The sequence below is a fragment of the Rhinopithecus roxellana genome, chromosome 11 (assembly GCF_007565055.1).
Source record: "Rhinopithecus roxellana isolate Shanxi Qingling chromosome 11, ASM756505v1, whole genome shotgun sequence".
Taxonomy (NCBI): domain Eukaryota; kingdom Metazoa; phylum Chordata; class Mammalia; order Primates; family Cercopithecidae; genus Rhinopithecus; species Rhinopithecus roxellana.
In genome coordinates this window covers 24,051,717-24,078,954 of record NC_044559.1, presented here as the reverse complement: position 1 = coordinate 24,078,954, position 27,238 = coordinate 24,051,717, and the positions used below count along the sequence as shown (strand labels likewise).

The following is a 27,238-nucleotide window of genomic DNA, read 5'->3' as shown; positions in this document are numbered from 1 at the left end:
TGGGGGGATTATTTAAAACATTCCCTGTGGTGTCTATTGAATGTTAACGATTTACTAACCACTAGCCAGGATTTGGAAATCACAGAAGTATGCAAATTGGTTATATAAAATTATGATAGAGTAATACATTTTAGGTTTATTATTATTCTCTTGCACTTACAGTATTTTCCTTTTTAGCATTCCATATGAGATGATAAAAATTAAAAATGCCTCAATTAGCAGCCACAAAAAAGTAAAACTGTTAATTGAACCTTGTAATCTCTTACTGTCTGTTAGGCTTTTCTTTTCAAGCTTTGATTGTGTGTAATAAAACTGTGGCTTAATTAATGCCAGGGTTCTGAAGCCTTTGGATGCCACAAAAGAGAGTAAAGTGGAGAAACCAAGAGGCAGCATCAAATAGCTTTTCTGTCGTGTTAATTTAGCCCTGTTGTTCTTGTTCTAGTTCATGATGTCCAGCTCCCACCAGATACTCACTTGGTGAATTGAAAGAGGAACGGTAGTGAATACTGTCTTAGGAAAAACACAACTCTTGATTGAGGCTATCAGCAGGTTAATGAATAACTGTTTTCAGACAACATTTCACCCCTAGTTTGAGCTGTTCTTAGAATGAATGTGGCCAGGTTAATGTGACCAGCAGACATAATGCAAAACCAAACTAAGGTGGTAAGTTGGAATCTTGGCTTTGTTGCACATTTAGGAAAGATCCAGGACTCGTGTCAGAGGTATACTGTCTTTGGCAGAAGAGTGCTTGTCCATCACTAGAGTACAAGAGAGGAAGTCATACTGATTTATATTAATCTTCATTTCACATCCAAAAAAACAAAATGGCAACTATTTCTCCAGGAAATTGCTAAAGCTGACTTTAATTATAGACATACTTTTTGAGGGATCCATATGCTTTAAAATAAAGAAGTTGATAGGAAATGTTTGCTATATTATAACTCAGAAAGTATTTTCTTAATTTTGAGAATGCAAAATATTGAATAAGACATAATTGTCTTCCCTAAAATGAATTTACTTTTAAGGTGACTCTGCATTTTCTTCTTTTTCTTTCTCTGATTTTTCCCTCCTTGATTCAAGGAACTTATTAATTAGCTGGTTTTATATGTGTATCGATTTTAACAAGTGTATAGAAAAGCCGTGTTTCTTTCAGGATGAGAAAGATTTGAAATCCAACCATGAAAAATGAAGCCCCTTGTATTTCTGGCTGCATTCCCAGAATAGTCGTGTGTATTATAATTATTGAACTTTTAACACCTGCTCAAATTCTGTCTGGATTGCATAGGATTACAACATCATATCTAAATTGTACTTTCTGATAGTATTCAAATGTGAAATAGACATTGTTGTGTTGAGGCATATGATATCATCATAATTTCCAATGGTTTAAACTCCAATGGTAAAGGGAGTTTACAAGCATAGGTAAAGAATACAGGTTTTACGTTGAAAAAGGTCTCTGTAGTCCTGGGGGTTATTTAATGCTAATAAATACTTGTTTTAGAATGGATGAAACTAGGTTAAGTGTTTACAGCCAAACCTTTCTATTTTCCTCCACCGAAGAGCAGGGTTCTCCTAATACTGACCTACTTTGCTCTTAGACAATACTATAGGTACAGTGGTTATACAGCCATGAAGAGAAAAATAAATGAGACCAGAAAGATTTTTTAGTAGGAAGTGTTTGGTAGCATGTTGCTTTGTTGGTGGAACATAATGTTGCCACAAACCATGAATAAATATTCTGAATTATCTAATATTATAGCAGTTATAACCATTTTTAAGCCTCTTTTCTAAGTAGATATTTCTCTCCTGGCTTTCTGTGCTGTGAACTTTACAAAACTGGCATAGGCAGTCTATTAATTATTCATATCATAGCAACAATTAAAGCAAATTAAAAATAAAAATCACCATATTGCATTTAACCGTGGGCAGCACCAAACTGTGTGAGCTCTGTAAGGGCCTGTGGTGTATCCTTAGTTAAAAGTGCTAGAGGGAGCTCTAACCTTGTTCAGAGTGGTGGCATATGGGAACAATTGTCTGTATGTGGCCATAGGTTTGCAAGTGAAGATATAGTCTCAGGCTCTTCTGTGGCAAAAATTTAAATCTTTTTTATTAGAAGTCACTGTTTCCTTTATATCAGAAAGTAAGGGCTAGGACAGTCTATCTATAGCCAAACAGAACTGTGTTCATCCTTATTGCCCTTTCTATGAATATAATCATAGTGAATTTTCATGAAATGAACATAACTTTGTGATTACCATCATATTTTATTTTTATTTTTAAAAAATTCCGAATTAAGTTCACATCTACCCAGATTTTAAAAGGAAAAGAGAAATAAAAAGACCATTACTGGAGCCCATTGCTACCCTCTTTAAGTCACTACCCTTCCAAGGGTAACCATTATCCTCACTTTTAACACTATACATTAATTCTGCCTGGTTTTGAGCCTCATGTAAATGGAACCATATAGTATTTTTTTACTGTCTGAATTATTTCACTGTTTTTGAGAGTCATTTATATGGTATATATATAGTTATAATTTGTTATTGATATGTAATATTTCATTATACATGTATGCCATAATTTATCCATTTTACTATATGTGAACATTGGGTTTATTTCAGATTTTCATAACTACAAAAATTATTTTACATATATTTTCATGAATATATATACAATGAGTGTATTTGAATGGATGCATTGACCAGCAGAGGAATTGGAATTTCCAAACTAGCACCAATTTTATACAGCAGTAAATAAAAGTTCTATCATTCCTTTTTCTCACCAACCAACACTTGGTGTTGTCTACCTTTTTCATTGTAGCATTCTGGTGATATGTACTAGTAGTATCTGTGACATTTTGGATTTTTTTTTAATTTTTAATTTTACAGGCATGGTTTCACTCTGTCACCCAGGCTGGAGTGCAGTGACGCAATCATAGCTCACTGTAACCTCGAACTCCTGGCCTCAGGCAGTCCTCTTGCCTCAGCTTCCCAAAGTGCTAGAATTACTGACTTTTTTAAAAATTGCAATTTAAAAAATAATAATAATATAAAATTTACCATCTTACTATTTTTAAGTATACAGTTTATTAGCTTTAAGTATATTCACATTGTTGTCACATTGTTTTTAATTCAAATTTCTCTGAACACTATTAAAATTGAGCATATTTTTATATGTTGATTGGCCATTTGGATGTGAAGTTCTTGTTCAACTCTTTTGCCCATTTTTTTTATTGGATTTTATGTATTTTTCTTAAAGATTTATAAGAGTTCTTTATAAATTCTGGATACAAGTTATTTGTGTGATGTATGTATTGCATATATTTCTCCTAAACTGTGACTTGCCTTTTCACTTTTTAAATGATGTCTGTGATGAACAGAGGTTCTTAATTTTAAGAGTCCAATTTATGGATCTTCACCTTATACAGTTAGTGTTTTTATATTCTGCTTAAGAAATCTGTGCCTATCCCAATGTCTTGTAGATATTGTTTTCTCTAGTTTTTATGGTTTTACATTTCATGTTTAGATCTATAATTCGTTTGATTTTTGTGTATTATGTGTGGTAGAGGTGAGAATTCTTTGTTTTCCTGTGTGATACCCAGTTGGCCTAGCACCATTTATTGAAATGTGTAGTTCCCATTATACTGGATCGTTTTCTTTGACCATATGCCTATAGGTCTTTATCAAAATCTTGAACTCTGATAGTAAGTGCCCTAGCTTTGTTGTTACTCTTCAAGATTATCTTGGTTATTCTTGGTCATTTTCGTTTCCATATAAATTTTATAATCACCTTGTCAATATTTACCAGCTGTGTGATCCACACCTTGTGTACTATAGCACTTGAATATGGAATAGTCTTCATATATTTGTTTAAATATTAATATATTAAAGCTGGGCATGGTGGTTCATGCCTGTAATCCTGGCACTTTGGGATGCCCAGGTGGGAGGATTGAGCCTCAAAGTTTGAGACCAGCCTGGTCAACAAAGTGAGACCCCTGTCTCTACAAATAAAAAAAAAAAAAATTTCCAGGCATGGTGGTGTGCTCCTGTAGTTCCAGCTATTCAGGAGGCTGAGATGAGAAGATCACTTGAGCCTGGGAGGTTGAGGCTGCAGTGAACCGTGATCATGCTACTACACTCCAGGCTGGGTGACAGAGTGAGACCTTGTCTATAAATCAATCAACCCATAATAAATAAATGAAGTTGGCCGGGTGTGGTGACTCATGCCTATAATCCCAGCACTTTGGGAGGCCAAGGCAGGCAAGTCACAAGGTCAAGAGATTGAGACCATCTTGGCCAACATGGTGAAACCACGTCTCTACTAAAAATACAAAAATTAGCTGGGCATGGTGGCACACGCCTGTAGTCCCAGCTACTCGGGAGGCTGAGGCAGGAGAATTGCTTGAACCCGGGAGGCAGAGGTTGCAGTGAGCCAAGATCGTGCCACTGCACTCCAGCCTGGTGACAGAGCGAGATTCCGTCTCTAAATTAATTAATTAATTAATTAAAGTTAAGATATATATTGACATATACAGAGAGAGCGATTACTCTGTACACACAAAAATTCCCTAAGTTGTAGTTTCTTCTGATTTTGCCCAGAGCCTTTTAACCTGGCTTTCCTAAGCTGCCTTATTTATTTATTTGTTTGTTTGTTTGTTTGTTTGTTTATTTGATGGAGTCTCATTCTGTAGCCCAGGCTGGAGTGTGGTGGTGCAATCTCAGATCATTGCAATCTCTGCTTCCTGGGTTCAAGCAATTCTCCTGCCTCAGCCTCCCTAGTAGTTGGGGCCACAGACATGTGCCACCACGCATGGCTAATTTTTGTATTTTTAGTGGAGATGAGGTTTCACTCTTTTGGCCAGGCTGGTCTTGAACTCCAAAGTGCTGGGATTACAGGTGTGAGCCACCACGCCCGGCCTCCTAAGCTGCTGTTACAATCTAAATCACATCATAACTCTTTTTTCTTTTCTTCACAGTTCTATCCCCAGTCCCATAAGCTAATGGTGGCCACACAAGTTAGCACATTTTTAAAGTATTTTAGTCATAATTCCCCTCCTGGGAATTTGGCATTAAGTTACTATTAAAACTACAGTTTTAAAGTTTAATGGGCAGGTCCTAATACAGCCTGAATTGTTGAGATGGTTTCTTGGTGCTAGAAAATAATAATAGCAGGCCAGGCGCGGTGGCTCACACCTGTAATCCCAGCACTTTGGGAGGCCAAGGCAGGCAGATCACCTGAGGTCAGGAGTTCGAGACCAGCCTGGCCAACATGGTGAAACCCCGTCTCTACTAAAAATACAAAAAAAGTAGCCAGGCGTAGTGGTGCACACCTGTAATCCCAGCTACTCAGGAGGCTGAGGCAGGAGAATCGCTTAAACCCAGGAGGCTGAGGTTGCAGTGAGCCAAGATCATGCCATTGCACTCCAGCCTGGACAACAAGAGTGAGACTCCGTCTCAAAAAAAAAAAAAAAAAAAGTAAAAGAAAATAATAATAGCTACCTTTAGTAACCATGTACGTGCTAGATCCTGTTCCAGGTATTTAATATATATAATCTATTATTTCATATGACAATCCTAGGAAGTAGGTGGTATTAGTTTCGTTTACGGGGGAAAAAGGGAGGCTTAAAGAAGGCAACTAACTTGCTCAGGTCTACATAGCTTGTACATGGTAGACACTTGGCCTGTACCTGGGCTTGTACTACATTTTTTTTGAGACAGAGTCTAGACAGAGTCTTGTTCTGTCAGGCTGGAGTGCAGTGATGCGATCTGGGCTCACTGCAACCTCCGCCTCCTGGGCTCAAGCAATTCTCATGAGTAGCCAGGATTACAGGCATGCACCACCACGCCCAGCTAATTTTTTTGTGTGTGTGTTTTTAGTAGAGGTGGGGTTTTACCATGTTGCCCAGGCTGCTCTCAAACTCCTGGCCTCAAAGTGATCTGCCCACCTTGGCCTCCCAAAGTGCTAGGATTACAGGCATGAGCCACCATGCCTGGCCACTATGCAGTACTGCCTTTTAAATAATTATGTATCTTACCACCTCCATAAATAATGCCTTGAGTCTTTCGTATTATATTTAAGAATCTACCCTCCACAATGTCTTGATTCTGTCTTTGTCACACCCCAACCCCCATTCTCACTGCTGCTCTCCTACTTCATGTCTATTCTGATATTAGCCCACTCTACCATCCTTACTTACTATGTAGGCCTACCAGATTGCTCACTATCAAAAAATGCTATCACCACAGAAAGATGATGTTACAAATTCTGCTTCTAACTTCCAATGAAAATTCTTTCAAATGGAAATCAAGCCTTAGTGTTTGTCGATATTCATTTAGTTATTACAATAGCTAATATGCCACCTTGATCTTGAGGGCACTTGATGGACTTTGGAATCTGAAAGAAAAAGCTCTCTGCAATACAGCAGGCTATGGACTATAATGCTGAAAATACAACTGACAAAGAACAGTAGCCATCTGATATGAGCACTTATCTTAATAAAGCCTTGAGAGGATTCCAACAGCTTTTTTATATCTAGTTGCAGACTTTTCTTGTGGTCCTACTGTGGTTGTGCACTGCTTAATGATGGAGATATGTATGAGAAATGTGTCATTAGGCAATTTTGTCATATTGCAAACATTATAGAGTGTACTTCTACAAACCTAAATGGTATAGCCTCCTATACACCTAGGCTATATGGTATACCTATTACTCATAGGCAACAAACCTGTACACCATGTCAGCATACTGAATACTGTAGGCAATTGTAACATGATGGTGTTTGTGTATCTAAACATGTCTAAACATAGAAAAGGTATAGTAAGAATACAGTACTATAATCTTATGGACCATAGTTGTTTGTATGCAGTTATTGACTAAAATGTCATCACATGGTGCATGACTGTACTTTGATTTGGCCCTAAGGGAGACCAGTTGGTATATGTAATTTTTTGCCTTCATATGAAGCAAAGGGATTATTAATAAAGTGGTACATTCATTTATAGACAGTTTTCTAGAAAGCCTTTATTAAGTATTGGAAACTGTGGGGAGGGATAGTGGGGAAATTATCAGAAGAGTTGATGTGAAAGAAATGAGGCGTAATGAAACAGAAAACTTCAAGAAGGCATTACTAGGGCTTCAGATCCTAGTGTCAGCCATGAAGAAGGCTAAGACCTTAAAGTTTTTAAGGTTTTAAATTATTAATTTTAGAGTCAGCATGTAGAAAAGTCAGAGAATCATAATATTACCTGTGTACCTGTCACTCAGAATGATAGCATTTCTTTACATTAAAAACTCAGTTGTCCATCCTGGCTAACACAGTGAAACCCCGTCTCTACTAAAAATACAAAAAAATTAGCCGGGCGAGGTGGCGGGCGCCTGTAGTCCCAGCTACTCAGGAGGCTGAGGCAGGAGAATGGCGTAAACCCGGGAGACGGAGCTTGCAGTGAGCTGAGATCCAGCCACTGCACTCCAGCCTGGGTGACAGAGAGAGACTCCGTCTCAAAAAAAAAAAAAAAAAAAAAAAAAAAAAAAAAAAAAAAAAAAACTCAGTTGTTTAAGAAAAGTTTGACCCATTCTTGGGATTATAGAATATCTTGCTTGCTCAAATAATATTGTGAAAAATGTTTTTTTAAATTCAAGGGCCGGGCACAGTGGCTCAAGTCTGTAATCCCAGCACTTTGGGAGGCCAAGGCAGGTGGATCACCTGAGGTCAGGAGTTCAAGACCAGCCTGGCCAACATGGCAAAACCCCACCTCTACTGAAAATACAAAATAGTTGGCCAGGCATGGTGGCACACACCTGTAGTCCCAGCTACTCAGGAAGCTGAGGCAGGAGAATTGCCTGAACCCGGGAGACAGAGGTTGCAGTGAGTGGAATGCACTGCACTCCAGCCTGGACAAGAGTGAGACTCTGTCTCAAGAAAAAAAAAAAAAAAAAAGATTTATGCTTAAACTCCAATATGATGGGTTTTAAGTAAGAACATGTGAAGAATTAATCTCTTTTTAAATTTATGTACGCAATTTTATTTTAACTTACAGTAGAACTGGATTATAGACTCAAAGTATAAGAGCCAGACTGAGCTTCATTTCAGATAGTCCCATCCACTCATGTTACAGATGAGCTCCCATGCCAGTAGATACTTCCCCCAGGTTATATAGCTAATTAGTGATTTAGACTGGGCCTAAATCTCTTTAGCATCATGTTGCCTCACTTTTGCTTTCAGGCTACATTAAAACATTTATGTCAACTGTAAGAAAACTTTTTCATGAATAGTTTGTTTCCAGAGCATCAAATTTCAGTATGTATTCCTTAAATGGAAAATAGAAATAAACTACAGTGTTTGATACATAGAAAAATTCCATGGAAAAGAGTTATTAGTACCCTTGAGCCTCGTATTTATAGTGCTCCACATGAACTTAAACCACTCCCAGGTAAAATAAAAAGGTTAGATAGTAAACCAAAAAATGTCTTTATAGAAACTATTTCGTGCTCTAAGAAAAGCCAAGTTCTTCAAAGAAAGGAAACAAGTCCTATTTTTAAATCAAGTGCATAAATTTTATGGAGGTGACTGTCTTCCTGATTTTCATTTTCTTATTACAAGCCCTCTTCCCAGAAAACACCTACACAAAACCCCTGGTGGGAGTTTGTCCCATTCTGGGTTAAACAAACAAACAAACCATTTTTGGTAACTCTCAGAATTCTATGTCTTTTCTCAGAAAGACCAAAATCTTCAATCTCTAGTCTATGAAACCCCATTAAAAATGGTGCCCATGTAGGGGACATATAACTAACCTCCAAAGTTACAGGGTAGTAGAGTTTTTCTGCCTCTCTGGGAGAAAGAAAAGTGGATGCTGACAATAGCCAGGATTTTAGTCTGGTTTCTGCCCTGGCTCTGTCTTTGCTGTTTCTAAAACAATGCCACAAATCAGAAGGAAGCAAAATGTACTCTGTGCCCTACAGGATGTTAGCTCTTTGGTATAAATTGTTAAAGTAGATTTTAAAAATTAGAGTAACGCACTGAGCGTCTTTTTATCATTCCGATAATTTCCTTGCTGTTCTTCCTTCCTTGAAGTTGGGTGTTATGGGAAAACATTGTAGCAATAGCTCTGAGAGATTGAAAATGATTAAAAAAAAATCAATGTGCAAATGTCTTTTACTCCATATTGTAGAAGATCTTTGAGGGCTTCCTTTTGCTCTTTTCTATCTTCTTCAATTATTAAGTTTCACGAAACATTAACCTGCTGTTAAGTCTTCATTCCTTTTGGAAGTTCAGTTTTACTGTGGTTCTTAATTTTTTGCATACCAATCTTAGAAAATGGATTAGATTGCCAAATTTGGGTGCCTATGGACGTAGCATCAGTATAGTGATAGTAGCATCCTTCTTGGTGAGAGAAGGGGACTCCAAATATGTTTACACCCAAGACATTTTACCATTGTACTCACAGAAACCAATACCCACCTCCTCATTCGTTTAGATTAACAGTTCAGTGTATCAAATATTTTTGAGCTGCTGTTATGTAGATACTGAAAACTTATGTGATAATCTATTTTAAAGTGAAAGTTTTTGGACATAAAATTATTGTAAAAGCAAAGAAGTATGTATTTAAATACAGTGAAGCATTAAGCTAATTATAATAAGTAACTATGTAGATTACAATCGTTTCTAGTTAAAACTTATCACAACTTATGCCCTTACTATGTGCCAGGTACTCTTTCTGAATACCTTTATATTTATTATTTTATTCTTAACATTAGCCCTTCCAGCTAAGTATGGTAACTATCACCATTTTATAGATGAGAAATTTGAAGCCCAGAGAAGTTAATTAATTTATTCAAGATTACACTCCAGGTAAATAGAAGAGCTGGGATAGAATCAGTCCCAAATTATGATTTTTTTAATGATATTCTTTTACATAAACAAACTCCTTCAGAAAGACATTTAAGCTGGCTTCAGTGTGGCACTTTGGGTCTCCGGTGCATATGTAAACCTCTTTTGGTTATAGAAATGCGTTTATCCATCTATGCAAAGCAGTCTTGGTCTTCTACATTTAGTCCTGACTTGGAGCTTCATTGTTGTTGAAAAGAGGAAGAGGACCAGAATTTCATTTTAGAAAAACTGTTCAGTTTATATAACAACTGCATTTTGAAATCTGAACTTTACTAACTTGTGTGAATCTGAGCAAGTTATTTTGATCACCTCTGCTGAAAAAACAGATGCTGCGTCTAAACTAAGCTTTTCCTGGATAAATTAAGAAAACAATTACCAAAGTATTCTAGAGAAATGTCTTTAGTCCTTGATGTTCCCAGGGTTATTAAAGTTTTACCTGAAGATAACCAAGACTTCCAGAAATTACAAGTCATTTACTTCATTCACTGCAGCTAAGAGAGGCTTGTGCTACTGCCTTATAGGATTATTTCTTGCTGCATTTAACATGCATTAACAAGCATTTGAAAAGAGTTGAATTTCTTCTAGAAAGCTGAGTTGGCTTCTTGAGATCCTATCCAAAAAACTTTGTATTTTCCTAATCCCGGTTTTAGATAAAGCTTCTCAAAGGCTTTTTTCAGGAGCAAGTTTTACCAAGTTGTTGAGGCCTTTTTATAGAACACAGAAATCGAAGGATTAGAGCACAAAGAGGAGCAGCGTAGTTTTTTCCTTCCGTATTTAAACCCAACTGTATTTTTCCCATGCACTTTTTAACTGTTTTACATGTGCCTGTGTGTTTTCCTCTGACATCTGATGTATTCCCTACTAATGTTAGAACTGAATTTTCTGATGCTAACTAAAGGGAAGTAGGTGTTGGGGGGAAGTTGGGCAGAAGACTCAGTTTCAACTTTCAGCATCACAGAAATTTTCTTCTGGTAATCTTAACATTATTTGACATCTAGGTGAACAACCTCCAACTGAGGAAGTTATACAGAAAGAACAACCAGATTCCAGACAATTAAACTTTATTACTCTGCCTGAAACATTAAGTAGTGGTTTAAAAAAATAGCTTTTCATCTCCTCTCCCTCTTGATGTTTATTGTGTAGGAGAGGATGTTTGTCCAACAAGCATATTGCTCCTCTTAGAGCAGATGAGCTTGGTAATACTAGGTCCCTTTTGCATTTGGTTATATTCATTCTCCCCCTTCCCACCTATTTCTTACTTCATCTTTCCTGTAGCCATCTCCCTCCATCTCTTCCCCAGCTCATCATCTCTCCCCCTCCCCATCTTTTCCCTAGACCCACTTATCCCTCTTCCTTCATCCTTTTCCCATCTCTCACCCACCCCACTGCCTAGTCTCCACTGTCCATTCCCCAATCCTCACTTTTGTCATTCCTCTTCCTCTCCTACCATCTTCTCTAGCCCCAGTCCTTCCTCTCTTCCTTCCTTTCCTCCTTCTGCTTTCCCATTTTCCCCCTTCCCTTTCCCTTTTCTTTCTCTTCTCACTTCTCCCTCTCCCTTTGGCTCTCCTTCCTTTCTCCTCTTTCCTCCCTTCCGTTCTGCTCCCCTCATCACAATAACCTATAATTCTGTGTCCTCCAGGATCAGATCTTGAATTCTCTAACAGCAAAGATTAATTTTGCTTGCTCTGATCAATTTGATATTATGAACAAATAATTCTCTAGATGGCATAGATACACTCCCCCTCCCCCACATTCCATTCTTCAAATATTTGACTAATAAATTTTTAAAAAATTCTTTTTTTTTCTTGAGACGAAGTCTCACTCTGTCACCCAGGCTGGAGTGCAGTGGTACAATCTCAGCTCACTGCAACTTCTACCTCCCGTGTTCAAGCAATCCTCCTGCCTCAGCCTTCCAAGTAGGTGGGATTACAGGTGCTCACCACCATGTCGACTAATTTTTTTTTTTATTTCTATTTTTAGTAGAGACGAGGTTTCACCATGTTGGCCAGGCTGATCTCAAACTCCTGACCTTAAGTGATCCACCTGCCTCAGCCTCCCAAAGTGCTGGGATTATAGGCATGAGCCACCATGCCTGGCACTTGACTAATAAATTTTTAAATAGAAAACAGAAAGATATATACCCCCCAAAATTTGAACATTGTCTCTTTGTTGATAGTTGAAATTATGGGCAATTTCCATGTTTTTTGTATTTCTGAATTTTTCATATTTACTAAAATGTGTCTACTATAAATGCTATTTTTTGAAAATGAATTAAACATTCTTTGCTTGACCTCTCCCCCATAGATCTGTATTTAATGAAAGTGAAAACAAAATGACTCAGATTTGATCCTTTTTGAAGATGAATTTGGTTTGGTATTTTGATGTTCAATTTTCCGATTTTTTTTTTTTTTTTTTTTGGAGACAGAGTCTCGCTCTGTCGGCCAGGCTGGAGTACAGTGGCGCTATCTTGACTCACTGCAACTTCCGCCTTCCACGTTCAAGCAATTCTCCTACCTCAGCCTCCCGTGTAGCTGGGACTACAGGTGCCGGCCACCACACAGCTAATTTTTGTGTTTTTAGTAGGGACAGGGTTTCACCATGTTGGTCAGGCTGGTCTCGAACTCCTGACCTCAGGTGATCCACCCGCCTCAGCCTCCCAAAGTGCTGGGATTACAGGTGAGCCACCACGCCTGGCTAGTTTTCCAAATTTTTTACCTTTCAAAATGGGTGGCACTTTGAACTGAAGCATGAAGCCATCAGCTCATTGGCGCTATTGCAGCACATGGTGAATGTTAAATACAGTTGCACAAGTGAGGCTTCAACTCTTAAGTCCTATAAGACGTTTCCTGCCTTTCTCTATCCTCCCCAAATTTAGTGCATGTTTTTTTGTAATATTTCAGTATTAGAGTATTCAGTCTGATAGACTTGACAATTTTTATACAGATTTGTTTTCAGCTCTGTTATCAGTCTTGGGAGTGGGGAGGACAGGCATTGATGAGCAGCAGTTCTGTTGTTGTTATATACCTTGTGTATTGTCCTTGGTAGTGTTGGTTATAAAAAGTGTGACAGTCATGCTGTACCAAGCCAAGATGCCAACTCTGCCATAGTTAAATGTTAAAATTCCAAGCTCGGATTCAAAATTGACCAAAAGGAAATCTTTGAGCAGACTGTTTCAATCTCAGTTGACTCACCCTAGGTATGGAAGGTGATGGCAAGGCTAGATGAAGTGCTCTAAACAACTGAAGTTTACTTATTTCCTAGCTATAGTGTACTCATTGTTTCACAAAGAGTTAAATGATGTAGTTAGTGAATGGTTTTCTAGCTGCAGGGGTTTTTGAAAAGAGATCTAGGAATTCTGAAGTTAATTGAATTCTTCAGGCATGGACTCACAGTCTCTGAAAAAATTTGAGTGAGCAAAATTCTTTTGCTTTGCTCCTAGATATAGTTCATACCATGTCTTAGGAATCCAGAATTATTTTTTGAAGGATTTTATGCCTATATATGCTGATTGAACATTTAATAAGATAACCATGACATTTTAAAAGATTTTATACAATGTATTTGTTCCTTTGCATTGCCCTTCTCCCTGTTTTTTCTTCTCCCACTTCCCCAAGTCTGTATCACTGGTGCTTTTTCCCCATTTTTTCCCATCTTGTGAGCAAAGTTTTAACAATACGTAGAAAGTTAACTGCCTGGAGTCTTTTAAATATAAGTAACACGCAACCAGTAATAAGCTGTCGGTTGATTTTTTGCTGCCTGCAAAGAAACATAAACACAGCGCTCATTTCTGGCAGGTTTTTACTGTCAGAGTTTCTCCTATTATATTTATCTTACAATTTGCCAGGGGGTGAAGTTATTAAGTTTTAGCAGCAGCCATCGATCAAGTTCACAAGTTAACACGATAAAGGCTCTGTGCCGCTCCGATCCGGGGAAATGATGATCCTCACTCGGTAATTAACTAAATGAGAAAGTTAAATCTTACTTGAGAGCTGGGAGAGATGAAAGAGAGGTGTTTGTCAGTTTCTCAGTGGAAATTAGAAGCAGTTTTCTGCAATTCCCTAAGCTGCTGCTCTGTCATATTTTACATAAGCACTGGGAAAACGTCTTGTAATTAGTGCTGTCATGGAAGATTTTTTTTTGCTGAAGGATGTTGGAATAATTCATTAGATTATCAAGAAAGGCTTGTGTCCTGAAATGATTAGCACAGTGAAATTTAAACCATTAACGATAACAAGTTTAGAGCTTGCTGCAGTGCAGGGGCACCCGGGGTATGTCTATGCCTATTTCAATCATTTCTTATAATTAAACATTATGTCTTTTTTCCCCCCCACTACTAGGACCCATCCAAAAATCCTTTTAAGGTGGCACTATCTACATCAGTGGGTTTACCAGCCTTGGAGGTGTGTGTAGTTAGTAGTTATAATAATGCAGCAGTAAATTAAACTGCTGTGAGTTTCTTGGTTTAGAACAAAAAAACCTATCACCCTGGAAGCTATGAAGTTGCATGAGGGGGCCAATAAACAAACAAGAGTCTCAGTTTTGAAACCTAAAAATGTTAAATGACTATCCTGTCCCTTTAACTATGTCAGAAATTAGAAAATAATGAAAAACTGCTTTGTTATGAATTTGATGAATTTTATATATGACTTTTCCTATAGTTAGTAAATAGAAAAAAAGATGGGCAAGTGTCCAGTCATTAAATTGTCGTATATACTGGGACAATGTCAGTTCATTTCCTACTGGGTTTTATTTAAAGGAATTGGAATGACTGCAAGCTTTTTCTTGTTGGTTATTAGAAATCATTCAGATTCATAATGTGAACTTTCCCTCTGCTGACAAATCTGCCCCTTCCTGTCTTCCATGTTCACTAATTAGATCTGACATGTTTATGAGTTCACCTAATATGTAATCATATTTAGTAGTGGCTGTTAAAATATTAATACAATAATCCCACTGAGAAATACGATGTTTATTTCTGTTGAAATGTGTGCCCCATTCTATATGTACCATTTTCTTTTCATTTGCACTCCCGCTTCCCACCCTACTCCAGAAAAAGGAATGGACTACTACTTTGATCTCTGAGAGTTATAAAGTTTAAGAACTAAAAGTAAAATGTTAAAAGTTATCCCACTTTTGAGTATTCATTTCCTTTTTTCTGCATGTTCAATTTGTGACTAAATTTCTTTCAATTTATCTTGAAATCCGCTTGTAAAAGAATGCTCAGGTGCCAGTGGGCTCTATCCCTTCTGGGTTCCTTTTCTTTTCCATTCTACCTCTTGAGAAATGTAGGTCTCCCTGCTATCACCATCTTCATCACTAGGTGTGCTTATCTCTTTCCATTCTAATAAAAATGTAGGCAATCCTATTTTCTCTCAGTTCAACCATGACAATGGCAATGTGGACTTTTTTTTTTTTTTTTTGAGACAAGGTCTGTCTCTGTTGTTCAGGCTGAAGTGCAGTGGCATGACCACCGCTCACTGCAGGCTCAACCTCCCAGGCTCAAGTAATTCTCCCACCTCAGCCTCCCAAGTAACAGAGACTATAGGCATGCACCACCACACAAAGCTAATTTTTTTTTTTTTTTTGGTAGAGATGGAGTCTCACTATGCTGCCAAAGCTGGTCTCAAACTCCTGGGTTCAAGCAGTCCTTCTGCCCTGGCGTCCCAAAGTTCTGGGATTACAGGCATGAGCCACCATGCCTGACTGACTTTTTTTTTTTTTTTTTAAAGATGCTTTTGGCCAGGTCTGATGGCTCATGCCTCTAATCCCAGCACTTTGGGAGGCCGAGGTGGGAGGATCACAAGGTCAGGAGTTTGGGACCAACCTGGCCAACATGGTGAAACCCTGCCTCTACTAAAACCACAAAAATTAGCTGTGCGTGGTGGTGCACGTCTGTAATCCCAGCTACTTGGGAGTCTGAGGCATGAGAGTTGCTTTTACCTGGGAGGCGGAGGTTGCAGTGAGCCGAGATTGCACCATTGCACTCCAGTACTAGGTGAAAGACAAGACTCTATCTTAAAAAAAAAAAAAAAAAAAAAAAAAAAAAAAAAAAAAGATGCTTTTACAAAGAAATCAAAGGAAAATAATCGGAAAAAGATCTTTAAAGCCATTGTTTTTAGATGTTTATTTAACTGAAGCCTGACAACAGCCTCTAGAGAGTATAACGTAGACTTTAAAAATCTCTTCCCTTCCCCCTCAAAAATCCTTGTAAGTTTTGCCTTGTTTCTCCTGGCCACAGGAGCAAGAACACTGTTCTATCCCCATCCAGATTAATGTACCAGACTGAATATCTAAAGGGTCAGCCTTCATGAGGTAGTAAAGTATTATACTAAAATAAATGTATATTATGACTCAGACTTATAATTCTCAACAGGGCGTTTCTCCTTCTCCTTCATCCTCTGTCGTGAGAGTTAAAATACCTTTCTTTTAAACATTTCCTAATCTGCCTATTCTAGTCCTGCCATAGTCACATTTTGCCTGGATTATTTTAACATCCTTCTAATTGATCTTTCTTCCTCTGCTTTTGCAACTTGCTCTTATTATCCTCTCTTGACCTTTCCAGCCCCTGTCCATTCGCTGTGTGGCAGCTAGTATAAATATTTGTAAGGCACAAATCAGACGATGGCATACGTGACTATTTCAAAACCTACAAGGGTTCTCCTTTACACTTCAAATGAAATCTAAACTCTGTAGGATGGCGTAGAAGACCTTATATTATCTTACCTCCAGCCACCTTAATTCCCGCCATTTTTCCTTAATTCCCACCATTTTTGTATTCATTCTGCCCAACCACACTGGCCTTCTATCTTTCACCTGAACATACCATTGCACTAGCTCTTCCTTCTATATAGAAGGATCTTCCCCAAGATCTTCACAAGACTGATGTGTCATTCAAATCTCAGCTCAGATGTCACCTCCTTTAGAGGCATTTCTTGACCACTCCAATTAAAGTAGGCTGCACTCTTTACTTCTTTTCTTTTTCCTTTTTTTTTTTTTTTTTTTTGGAGAGATGATCTCACTCTGTTGCCCAGTCATTCAAGCAGTTCTCATGCCTCAGCCTCCCAAGTAGCTGGGACCACATGTGCACACCACCATGCCCAGCTAACTTTTGTATTTGGGTTTTTGTTTTGTTTTGTTTTGTTTGCGACAGAGTCTCACTCTGTTGCCCAGGCTGGAGTGCAGTGGGCAATCTCAGCTCACTGTAACCTCTGCCTCCCAGGTTCAAGCAAGGGTTCACACACCATCAAGCCCTGCTAATTTTTATATTTTTAATAGAGACAGGATTTTGCTATGTATGCCTGGCCAGGCTGGCCTTGAACTCCTGGCCTCAAGTGATCCACCCACCTTGGCCTCCCAAAGTGCTGGGATTACAGGCATGAGCCACCATGCCGGCTGTATTTTTAATAGAGACGAAGTTGCACTATGTTGACTAGGCTGGTCTCAAACTCCTGGCCTCAAGTGATCTGTCCGCCCCAGCCTCCCAGAGTGCTGGGATTGCAGGCATGAGCCACCATGCCTGGCCCTTTACTCCTTATTTTATCTTTCTTTGTTTTCTTCACAATCCTTACTGGTCTGAAATTAACATATTTATGTATGTTCTTTCTCCACTCCTCCTCAGAGAAGGCAAAGACACTTTGTATGCCTGTTCACAGCAGTTTCCCTATTACCTGGTAAAGTGCCCAGGATAGAGTAGTCACTCAATAAACTGTTGTTGGTTGATTGAAACCACTGAAGTTCCAGCTTTAGTCAAAATTCTTGTCCCGCCCCTCCTAGGCTGCAGCCTTATCCCCTGCAAAACCCTTGCCTATTTTATTCTTAAATTAGTTCAGCATTTAATCATTATATCCCCTTTCCCCACCATAGTTCTCAGAGCCTTTCCTTAAAACCTTTCTCGAAGCCAAATAGAATCCTTAGATATCTTTTATCATTTGCATCTTTCTTGTCATAAATGTTTTCTTCATCTAGTCGTTGCAACCCCAGTTCTAAAGAGTGTCCTATGTCTGGAACGTCTTTCTCTACTTACTACACCCTTGCTTTTGGTTAAAGCAGGTTTTGCATGCAAACTAGAAATATTTGTCATTTCACCATGAAGTTCAGTCAGTCCACTGTGTATTTCCCAACCTATACATAATACACTTAGTAAAGTCAGCGTACTTAGTATTACAGTGATAGTTGATGGTCAAGCCAGTTGGTGTCTGTAAGTGTCTATTTTTCCCTCCTGGCCCAGGCTGCAGCTTCAGAGAAATTCATGGTAATTTTGAAAGTGGTACATGAAATATATTTTCGGAGATGAAACTAGCCCCTAGGCTTTGAGAACTAAGCTGAAGGACAGTTCTAGAAATACTTAACTCCTCATTTTGTGTGCTTGTCACCTGACAGCTTCTTTCTTTTTTGTGGCGACAACTGTTCACTGTAAAAAGAAAAGAAGAAGAGGGAGATGTGCATGGGGTGGCAGAAACTTAGTGTTACCGTTAAGCTGAGGCTGTTTGTCAGCTTTCCAAGACACTTGAACAGTAGTGGTTGAGTCATTAGGCTTTTGTTGGGAAAGCCAAATCAATTCTACTGCAACCAGTAACCATTATATCTCCCATATCCTCTAGTATACAACCTTTTGATTTTTTAATAATTGAACTTTTTCACTATGTCCTTGTAGATTTTCAGAAGTTCTCAAATTGGAATTTTGCTGCATTTACTTTAGATAATTGTAGAAAAATCTGTATTGGAGAATGGTAGAAGAAAGGGGCTTGACAACAAAGACCTTTATCTTTAGATTTCTCTACAAACGTAACACCTTAGTTACAAATAAAATTCATCTTACAGTGGATTTATCTGTAGGAATACTCAACCCTTAGAAGTTTTTTAAAAATAACTTTATTAAAATATAATTTACATACAATAAAATACACCCATTTTAAGTATATAGTTCAATGAATTTTGGCAACTTGTGTAACAATCAAGTTAGAGAACATTTTCATTGTCCCAAAAACATCCCTTGTATCCTTCCCCAGTTAGTCTCATCTCTACATCCAGCCTCAAGCAACAACTGATCTGGTTTTCTAACAATTAGAGTTACTGTTCCTAGAGTTTCATACAAGTAGAATCATAATGGACTCATTTGTACTTGGCTTCTTTGATTCAGCATGTTTTTGAGATTCATCTTTATCATTTTGTGTGTCTGTAGTTTATTCTTTTTATTGCTGAGTACTGTTCCATTCTAAAGCAACATCACAGTTTGTTTGCCAGTTTATCTCTTGATGGACATTTGGATTATTACCATTTTGGGTTTTTATTAATACAGAAGCAAAAAACATTAATATACCAGTCTTTGTGTTGAACTGTGTTTCATTTTAAGGAGGTAAATACCTGAAGTGGAATTGCTGGGTTGTTTGGTAAGTGTATGTTTAAACTTTACAAAAAACTGTCAACTTGTTTTCCAAAGTGATTGTACCATTAAACATGACTGCCAACAATGTATGAGAGACCCAGTTGTTCCTCATTCTTGTCCGCACTTAGTATTGTCAGTCTTTTAAATTTTAGCCATTCTAGCAAATGTGTCGTAATGTCTTGATATTTTAATTTGCATTTCCCTAATGAGTAATGATGTTGAACATCTTTTCATATGCTTATTGGCATCTGTGGATCTTTTTTTGTGAAGTATCTGTTCAAATCTTTTGCCTATTTAAAAAAACAGTTTTTAAAATTATTATTATTGAGTTTTAAGAGTTCTTTATAGATTCTGGATACCAGTTCTTTGTGAAATACATTTATTGCAAATGTTTTCTCCCAGTTTGTGATTTGTCATTTTTATTAACTGTTTCTTTTGGAAATCATGTTTTGAACATTGCCACATGCCAATTTACTGACTTTTTTTTCCCTTTTATATTGTTTGCCTATTCCAAGAACATCAGGGTTTTCTCCTGTGTTGTCTTTTAGAAGTTTTATAGTTTTAGCTCATATATATAAATCCAGAATTGAGTTAATTTTCATATATGGTATGAAGTTAGGAACAAACTTCATTTCCTCTATGGATATCCAATTGTTGAAAAGAATCCTTTCCCTATTTTTTATTATTATTATTTTTATGTTTTTGAGAAGGCTCTGTCACTCAATCTAGAGTGGAGTAGCATGATCTAGGCTCACTACAACCTTTTTAGTAGAGACGGGGTTTCACCATGTTGGCCAGGCTGGTCTCGATTTCCTGACCTCAGGTGATCTGCCTGCCTCAGCCTCCCAAAGTGCTGGGATTACAGGCGTGAGCCACCGTGCCTGGCCTCCCCATTGAATTATCTTGGCATCTTTCTTGAAAGTCAGTTGGCTGTATGTATTTCTGGACTCACTATTCCGTTCCATCAATCTACACTTTTGTCCTTACACCAAAGCCACACTCTCTTGATTACTATTATATATCTTGAAATTCACTAGTCTGACTCTTCCATCTTTTTTCAAAGGGTTTTGTTTGTTTTTTCTTTTGTTTCATTTTGTTTTGTTTTGTTTGAGACACTTTTACTCTGTTGCGCAGGCTGGAGTGCAGTGGCATGATCTTGACTCACTGCAGCCTCTGCCTCCTGGGTTCAAGCAATGCTCCTGCCTCAGTCTCCAGCGTAGCTGGGATTACAGGCATGCACCACCACACACAGCTAATTTTTCTGTTTTTAGTAGAGACAGGGTTTTACCCTGTCAGCCAGGCTGGTCTCAAACCGCTGACTTTAAGTGATCCACTCACCTCAGCCTCCCAAAGTACTGGGGTACAGGTGTGAGCCACCACACCCAACCTTTTTTTATATATTCAGGAATATTTTGGTTAAGTTTAGGTCCTTTGCTTTTCCTTACAAATTTTAGAATCAGCAAGTTAATTTGCCTGCTGAGACTTTGATATTGCACTAACTCTATAGGTTGTGATTTGGAAAGAATAAACATCTTAATAGATCCAATTTCTGAATGTAGTGTATCTCTCCATTTATTTAAGTAAGTCTTTTTAAGATTTCCCTCAGTGATGTTTTATAGTTTTCAGTTTATAAGTATTACACAAATTTTATCAATTTTTTTTTTTTTTTTTTTTTTTTTTTTGAGACTGAGTCTAGCTCTATCTCCCAGGCTGGAGTGCCGTGGCATGATCTCAGCTCACTGCAACCTCCACCTCCCGGGTTCAAGTGATTCTCCTGCCTCAGCCTCCCGAGTAGTTAGGACTACATGTACCACCATGCCCGGCTAATTTTTTGTACTTTTAGTAGAGATGGGGTTTCACTTTGTTAGCCAGGATGGTCTTGATCTCCTAACCTTGTGATCCGCCCACCTCTGCCTCCCAAAGTGCTTGGATTACAGGCATGAGCCACCGTGCCCAGCCCTAAATTTTATACTTATTTCTGAGAATTTTATGTTTTTTTTTTTTTTTTTTTTTTTTTTTTTTTTTTTTTGAGGCAGAGTCTCACTCTGTCGCCGGGGCTGGAGTGCAGTGGCTGGATCTCAGCTCACTGCAAGCTCCGCCTCCCGGGTTTACGCCATTCTCCTGCCTCAGCCTCCCGAGTAGCTGGGACTACAGGCGCCCACCACTTCGCCCGGCTAGTTTTTTTGTATTTTTAGTAGAGACGGGGTTTCACCGTGTTAGCCAGGATGGTCTCGATCTCCTGACCTCGTGATCCGCCCGTCTCGGCCTCCCAAAGTGCTGGGATTACAGGCTTGAGCCACCGCGCCCGGCGGAATTTTATGTTTTTATGGTACTACAAATTGTATAGGTGGGTGTTTTCAAAAAAAGCATTCTTTTTTAATAAGTGTAGGAGTCACTCTCAGGGTGACTAGTGACCTGAAAAGGGACACAAAGGGGACTAGTGAGTCTCGTGATGTTTCTTGATCTGGGTTTTGGTTATGTGGGTATGTTTACCTTGTGAAAATTAGTTGAGTACGCTTAAGATTAAGCATTTTTATGTATACTTTAATGAAAATTAAAATAGAAAAAATATATAGTGAAAAAGAAGAATATACTTTCAAAAAGAGAGGGAAAGCTCAGCTCCAACAGTGTTATAAGCTCATTAAGAGTGTTGATTGGCAGAACACTTGACTGTATGCTAGGTGGTGTGCTAAGCATGCTTTTCATGAGGGTTTTTTTGTTTATTTGTTCCTTACAAAAACCCAATGAAATTGAACCTATTATTATCCCCATTTTGTAGATGAGAGAATTAGAAAGATCAAGTTATTTATTCCATGTCACACAGCTGCTAAATTGAGGAGCTAGAATTTGAAACCAGGTCTTTTTACTCCAGGGCCAAAGTTTTTAAAGCAATACAGTATGGGGTAGCGGTTGAGAGTAACCCATTTGATAATGGATCTCAGGTATGTGTCTTTCTGCCTCATCAAAAAATACTCGTTTTAAGGGGTGGTGACTAAAATGTATACCAGCTAGAATAGCCCAGAACAATTGATAAATATGTGAAATCTCAGTTTATACTTTATGTCTAATAACCAAATGTTTGATTCCCACTTATGATTTGATCGTTGAAAGTATCACAAAGTCTTGACTTATCTTTAGCTTCTGCAGTAGGATGCCCAAACTTTTTAAATCCTTAGGCGGTTTTATCTAACAGTCTGATAGCCACTGATCAAAGCGTGACTCCTCATGATTGTAGCAATATCTCATTTATTTAATGTGTAAGTGGAATAATTTCAGTAAGTTGCTGATTGTTCTTCTGTGTTACTGGCATTCTGGTCTTTATCCAGAAAACTACTCCAGTAGCACCCGACTCATGTCCATTTCCACCTTTTAAAAGACAAAGGGTGCATTTTAAAAGGCAAATATATTTAAAAAAAAAAAAAATGATAGAGTTTTGGAGGTTTTCATTGTTGGGATTAGAAGTGGCATTTGGTCAAGCTTATAAGCTTGCCTGCGTGTTAGTTCTCTAAATCTTCGCATTTCATGAGTTTTCATTTCTGAGATACAAACAAATACCCTACACAAAAAGCAGCCCTAAAGTCCCCTAAGGCTCGTGTCCAACAAGCTTCTTAGTAATCATTTTTAGTCTGTATCATAGGCAACAGTGGCATTTATGCTAGAAAACATCCACCTCAACACACCAGGATTACAGGTGTCAGCTCCTTCTGTGTATATAAAATGACCTAATCCCATTCTTGAAAATATGCTTTCAGCTATGTATCTTTACTTTGTAAAAAGGCCTGTGTTTAGGATTTAACATCTAGAAAATAAGCCTCAAGAGTTCAGGGCTGCAGTGAGCTATGGTCACACCACTGCACTCTAGCCTGAATGACAGAGCAAGACCCTGTTTCTAAAAATAAAAGTAAATAAATAAAAGAAAATAAGGCAAGCTTGAGCCTTGAAATGAATTATCTAAATTTGGCACAGTTTTATAGCATGTTCCACGTTGAGTATGTCTAAGGAGGGATGAACTCTATGGTAACATGGGTCTTCCTGCCACATTTGGGTTGCCTTAAGTAAATATGCCAAAGATCCGTCAAATTACTTTGAAAAGTACCCAGTTGTACCCATTTGTGATTATCCTTTAAAGAAAATCCTACTTTCTTCAGAGTAGCAAAAGTTTCTATTGATTTCTGAATCTTTTCCCAGTGTCCCCCAGCCTCATACTTGGGTATGATTTTGTCTCCTCCTTTTTTGTCATACTCATATCCAGTCGATCAGCAAATTCAGTAGGATCTGTCTTCAGAATTATACACTGAATCCCAATTATTTCTCACCACCTCTGTAGCTACCACTGTGGTCCAAGAGATTGTTCTCTCTTCCATGGACTGTTGAAGTAATGTCTTAATTTACCTACCTCCTTCTATTTTGTGTGTCCCATATAGTTTTAAAGGACCACATAGCAATGGTCTTTTTTTTTTTTTTTTTTTTTTTTTTGAGACGGAGTCTTGCTCTGTCCCCCCAGGCTGGAGTGCAGTGGCCAGATCTCAGCTCACTGCAAGATCCGCCTTCCGGGTTTACGCCATTCTCCTGCCTCAGCCTCCCGAGTGGCTGGGACTACAGGCGCCTGCCACCTCGCCCGGCTAGTTTTTTGTATTTTTTAGTAGAGACAGGGTTTCACCATGTTAGCCAGGATGGTCTCGATCTCCTGACCTCGTGATCTGCCCGTCTCGGCCTCCCAAAGTGCTGGGATTATAGGCTTGAGCCACCGCGCCCAGCCAGCAATGGTCTTTTTAAACGGTGTCAGATTGTGTTGCTATTATGCTTCTGAGTGTTTGCCCATGTGGCGCCTCTGTATGGCTTCTCATCCTCAATACCTGTCTCTCTCTCACATTAGCCTGAGTTTCTCACATGGTACCTCAACGCTCTAAGGAGTAAGCAGAAGTTGCCTGGGCTTGGAAGTCCCAGAATGGAATGCAACTTCCTCCCCATTCTCTTAGTCAAAGCCCAGATTCACAGGATAGGACATAATCTCCACCTTTTGATGAGAGGAGTAGCATTCATGTAGAGGTAGGACTGGAGTTGCTGGGGCCAATCTGTGGAGATTAGCTACCACCACCGGAATGACCAGGATTATTTGACCCAGGCTACTTCTCTAACCTTAACTTTTCCTTGCTCACTCTATTCCAGCCACATCAGACCCTCTTGTTTCTTGAACATGCCAGGCCAACTGCCACCTGGGACCTAAGGTCTCAAAATTCCCATTGCCTAGACCATTCTTCCTTGCTGTCTAGTCCTCATTTCCTTCATGTCTGAGTTAAAATGTCACCTTTTTTTCAGGAAACTATCTCTAACCACTTAGACTTAAATAATCATATTAGTTTTTTGTTAATTGCTGCCTAATAAATCACCACAAACTTAGCAAGTTAAAACAACACCTATTTATTAGTTCTGTGTATAGTTCTGAGGGTCAGAAATGTGCCACATAGTTCCTGGGTTCTCTGTTCAGAGTATCTCAGGGCTTAAATCAGTCAAGGTGTTGGGCTGGACTGAGTTCTCATCTGGAAGCTCTGAGGGAAAATCCTCTTCTCAGCTCTTTTTTTTTTTTTTTTTTTTTGAGATGGAGTTTCGCTCTTGTTGCCCAGGCTGGAGTGCAGTGGTGTTATCTCGGCTCACTGCAACCTCCACCTCCTGGGTTCAAGCGATTCTTCTGCCTCAGCTTCCTGAGTCTAGCTGGGATTACAGGTGCCTGCCACCACACCTGGCTAATTTTTTGTATTTTTAGTAGAGATAGGGTTTTGCCATGTTGGCCAGGCTGATGTCAAACTGCTGACCTTAGGTGACCCACCCACCTCAGCCTCCCAAAGTGCTTGGATTACAGATGTGAACCACCACGCCAAGCCCTCAGCTCATTCTTGTTGTTGGCAGAATTCAGTTCCTTGCCATTGTAGAACTGAGGCCCCCATTTTCTTACTGACTGTCAACTGGGGGCTCCTTTCAGCAGCTAGAGACTGAGACCACATTCCTTGCCAGCTGGCCCCCTTCCTGCTCTGCAACCCGTTGGAGCAAACTCTGCTTTTAAAGCCTCATATAATTAGGTCAGATCCACCAGAGTAATCTCCGTATCTTAAGGTCACCTGATTTGGATCCCTCTTTTAATCACAGCAATAGCTACATTACTGTTTGAACAACTCAGAGAAGGTATGTGTACACCAGGGGCCAAGAATCTTGGGGACAGCCGGGCGTGGTGGCTCACGCCTGTGATCCCAGCACTTTGGGAGGCCGAGGTGGGCAGATCACCTGAGGTTGGGAGTTTGAGAACAGCCTGACCAAAATGGAGAAACCCTGTCTTTACTAAAAATACAGAATTAGCTGGGCGTGGTGGTGTGCCTGTAATCCCAGCTACTCGGGAGGCTGAGGCAGGAGAATCACTTGAACCTGGGAGGCAGAGGTTGCAGTGAGCCGAGATCATGCCATTGCACTCCAGCATGGGAAACGAGACAAACTCTGTCTCAAAACAAACAAGAAAAAGAATCTTGGAGACCATCTTAGAATTTTGCCTACGACAATAACACATACTTTTTTCCTGTTCCTTTATCCTGCTTTATTTTTCTTCATAGCACTACCTACATTATATTTTCTAAGTATTTGCTTGTATTTTGTTTGTTTGTTTGTTTTGGGGAACAGAGTCTTGCCCTGTTGCCCAGGCTGGAGGGAAGTGGTGCAATCTCAGCTCACTGCAACCTCTGCCTCCCGGGTTCAAGCTATTCTCCTGCCTCAGCCTCCTGAGTAGCTGGGATTACAGGTGTAAGCTACTGTGCCTGGCTGCTTGTGTTTTTCATGTGCCTTTTACACTAAGAGTATATGTTAGTGATGTTAGAGACTGTCATTTTTGTTGTTATATTCCTAGTACCAAGGACAGTGTTTGGCACATTGTAGATGCTTAGTAAATACTTCTTGAACGAGTCAGTTAATAAAAAAGACTTCATGGGAAATACAGAATATTTTATTTTATGGAAAAGGGTAGATTGAGCATATGAGTGTTATTTTAGCTTTATGTTCAAAAAGATACCACAGAGTCTCAGAATATTCTTTGGTTTCTCTTTCCATAAAGGCCTTCTTATTTGACAATTAAAAACCAAGTTGTTGGCCGGGCACGGTAGCTATTGCCTATAATCCCAGCACTTTGGGAGGCCGAAGCGGGCAGATGATTTGAGGTCAGGAGTTCAAGACCAGCCTGTCCAACATGGTGAAATCCTGTCTCTACTAAAAATATAAAATTTAGCCAGGCATGTTGGTGGACACCTGTAATCCCAATACTTGGGAGACTGAGGCAAGAGAATCCCTTGATTCTCCACCTGGGAGGTGGAAGTTGCAGTGAGCCAAGATTGTGCCAGTGCACTCCAGCCTGGGCGACAGAGCAAGACTCTGTCTTAAAAAAAAAGCTGTGATGACAGGGCACAGTGGCTCACACCTGTAATCCCAGCACTTTGGAAAGCCAAGGCAGGAAAATTGCTTGAACCCAGGAATTTGAGACCAGCCTGGGCAACAAAAGAAGACTCCATCTCTACCAAAAAAAGTTAAAAATTAGCTGTACATGGTAGTGTCCACCAGTATAGTCTCAGCTACTCTGGAGGCTAAGGTGGGAGGATCGCTTGAGCCCAGGAGCTAGAGGCCGCAGTGAGCTATGATCTCACCACTGCACTCCAGCCTAGGTGATAGAGTGAGACCTTGTCTCAAAAAAAAGTTGTGAGCAAGTAATTGTATAACTATCCAACAACTGTTGTATACAAGAAAAAGCAAATTAGATTTTTGGCTTGCTAGTAATAACATGCTTTCAGCTTTCGGTTTTTATTTGTGTATCTTCAAGTATTAAGAATGTCTTCTGCAAACTTTTGGAAATGGATGCTTAGTTTTCTGGTGTTATAGCTGATTTACCAACTTTGTATGGTGTTTCTGTAGTTTTCCACGTAATTGCTAATAGAATA

At 39.0% G+C, this 27,238-nt stretch overlaps 1 protein-coding gene across 2 annotated transcripts in view; it reads left to right on the top strand.

Annotated features, from left to right (window-relative positions):
• Positions 1-27,238, top strand: part of BTRC (beta-transducin repeat containing E3 ubiquitin protein ligase) — a 202,300-nt gene that overhangs the window by 137,285 nt on the left and 37,777 nt on the right. The window lies entirely within an intron of this gene.